The sequence below is a fragment of the Lonchura striata genome, chromosome 33 (genome assembly GCF_050655825.1).
Source record: "Lonchura striata isolate lonStrDom1 chromosome 33, ASM5065582v1, whole genome shotgun sequence".
Lineage (NCBI taxonomy): Eukaryota > Metazoa > Chordata > Aves > Passeriformes > Estrildidae > Lonchura > Lonchura striata.
In genome coordinates, this window is record NC_140735.1 from 3,850,001 (window position 1) to 3,852,500 (window position 2,500).

Genomic DNA, 2,500 nt, shown 5'->3' on the forward strand with positions numbered 1-2,500 from the left:
GGCGGGCGCGACGGCCTTCGGCGGGGAGAGGGAGAGAGCGAGAACGGCGACGGCGCCCCTGGCGCCCCGAGACGGCGACAGAGAGGGACGGGGAAGGGAAGGAGAGGACGACGCGGGGGTCGCCCCCGCCCCCCCCGGCGCTCGCGCCTCGCGCGCGGCAGCACGGCACGGTACCCGCGCGGTACCCACCCGCAGACAGCCGCCCGCGCGGGGGGAGGCCGGGGGGGGGCGAGGCCCGCGCGCCTCGCCTCCCCCCCTCTCGCCCTCGTCTCTCGGCCCTCGGCGGGGCGCTCTCGACGCCGCCCCGTCTCTCTCGCTCTCTTTCTCCCCGGCCGCCGCGCCGCCGCTCGGCGACGCGGCCCCCGGCGAGGACGAGCTCCGCCCCAGCGGCTCGCTCCGGGAGCGGGGAGCTACGGAGCGCTCCCCGAGTCTGCATTTAGGGGGACGAAGGCCCTCGGGCGCGGCCACGACGGCCACGGCCACGACGACGGGCCTGCGAGGCGACCCCAGCCGCGCCGCCGGGGTGGCAACCCCCGGGCGGCGATTGATCGTCAAGCGACGCTCAGACAGGCGTAGCCCCGGGAGGAACCCGGGGCCGCAAGTGCGTTCGAAGTGTCGATGATCAATGTGTCCTGCAATTCACATTAATTCTCGCAGCTAGCTGCGTTCTTCATCGACGCACGAGCCGAGTGATCCACCGCTAAGAGTTGTCTGGCTTTCGGCACCGAACCCCGCACACGGGCGGAGGGGGCCCCTTTTTTTCTCTCTCGCCGAGGGGGCACGCACGCGGGCCGCCCCCGGCTTCGACCGTACGAGCACACAACGCAACGAACCGAGTGGGGGGGGAAAGAAAAACCATCCGAGAGCGAAACGCCCAACGGAACGCTCCGAAGGTCGGCGGGAAAGGCGGGGGGACCCGCGTCCCCGACCGCCTCCCCCCGCCGCTACGAGCGAGGGGAGACGCCGCCGGCAAACTGTGCCGTCCTCCGGAGGCGGCCCAGGCGCCCGGGCTCGGCCCGGCCTCCGCACGGAGGAGGCACGCGGCGCGCGCCGGACCGCGGGGGGACACGGCGGCCCGCCCGGCCTCGCTGCAACGGGACGACGGGACGCACGCGGCCGGGGGCGCGGCCGTCGGCCCCCGCGCGCGCCGCTCTCCCTTCTCACCGCCGCTCCGCGGACCCGCGGAGCGCCGCCGCGCCACCGCGCGGCCGGCTCGCTCTCTCTCCCCAGCGGCCTTGCCGCGCTCGAGACGGCACGCGACGGCCACCGCCCAACCGGCAACGCCCCCCGCGGGACCGCTCCCGCCGGGAAGGGCGAGCGCCCGGCGGACGCGCTCCGCCGCCGGCGCCGGAGGCGGGCGCCGCACCGAGACCCGAGCCGGCGTCGCGAGCGCCCGGAGCCTGCCGGACGGCTGACCCGCCGCCGCAACGGCCGCACTCCCGGGACCGCCGCCGCCTCGCACCGTCACGGAGCCCCTTTTTCCTCGGGCACGCGCGGCCCAGGGGAAGGCGTGCGGCGCCGAGCCGGGGGGGTAGGCGGGGAGGGGGGCAGCGACGCCCGCCCTTTTCTCCCCGCTGACCGGGCGGGGAGACCGGGCGGGGAAGCGCCCCCCCCCCCAACCCCCCACGGCCGCCGCGCGCACGACCTTCCTCCGGGGCTCCGCGAGCGGACGGAGAAAAGGGCGACGGGGAGGCGGCGGGCGGGGCCCGGGCCGGGACCGCCGCCGGCGACGGCGGGCGCCGTCCGGCCGGCCGTCCCCGCTGGCGGGGGACACTCGCCGAGCGGCGCCGCCGCCGCTCGGCACGGGGCCGCCCGCGCTCGCGGACTCTCCGGCGACGGAGGGACCTGCCGAGCGCTCGGCCCCGGGCGGGCGGGCGGTCGCTGAGCCGGGGACGGCCGGCGACCGGCGCCGCCGGCGCGCTCGAGGAGAAGGCCGTCGAGGGGAGAGAGACGGCGCGGCCGCGCCGCGCGCGGCGCCGCACCCCAGAGACCGCAGAGGCGGCCGAGGAAGGAGGAGAGCGCGGCGGGCCCCGGCGGCCGCAACCCCGCAGCTGAGGAAGGGGCGAGAGAGCGCGCGCTCTCTGCCGGCGTCGCCCGTTTCGAGGCGAGCGGGTCGGCCCCCGCGGCCGACCGCGCGCCGCGGCCTCTCCGCCGAGGCCGGGCCGCGGAGAGGGGGGGGCAGGGCGCCCCTCCCCGGCGCGGCGCGACAAACCCCCCGCGCGCGGTAACGCGGCGGGACGACGGCCGCGCGGCCGGTGGCCGCGGGCACCACCGCAGGGGATCACGCGGGAGTAGCTCCCCACCCCTCAATGGAGCCGCGCACCGCCGCCCGGCAACCGCCGCCGCCGCCGCCGCGGCGGAAGGACGCGCCGAGCCGCCCGAGTCTTTAAACCGCCGCCCCGGCTCGGCGGCGGCCCTTTCGCGGCCCCCTCCCCGCAGCGTTTGACGACGCCGAGGAAAAGGAAGCCGGGGGGCCGCCGGAGGCGCGGAGCGCTAGGTA

At 78.9% G+C, this 2,500-nt stretch overlaps 1 non-coding gene across 1 annotated transcript; it reads right to left on the reverse strand.

Moving 5' to 3' along the window:
* Positions 1-556: 556 nt before the first annotated feature.
* LOC144248089 (5.8S ribosomal RNA) lies at positions 557-709 on the reverse strand. Its single transcript, XR_013341493.1, has one exon. It is a non-coding gene; the product is annotated as a 5.8S ribosomal RNA (ribosomal RNA).
* Between the last annotated feature and the right edge of the window lie 1,791 nt (positions 710-2,500).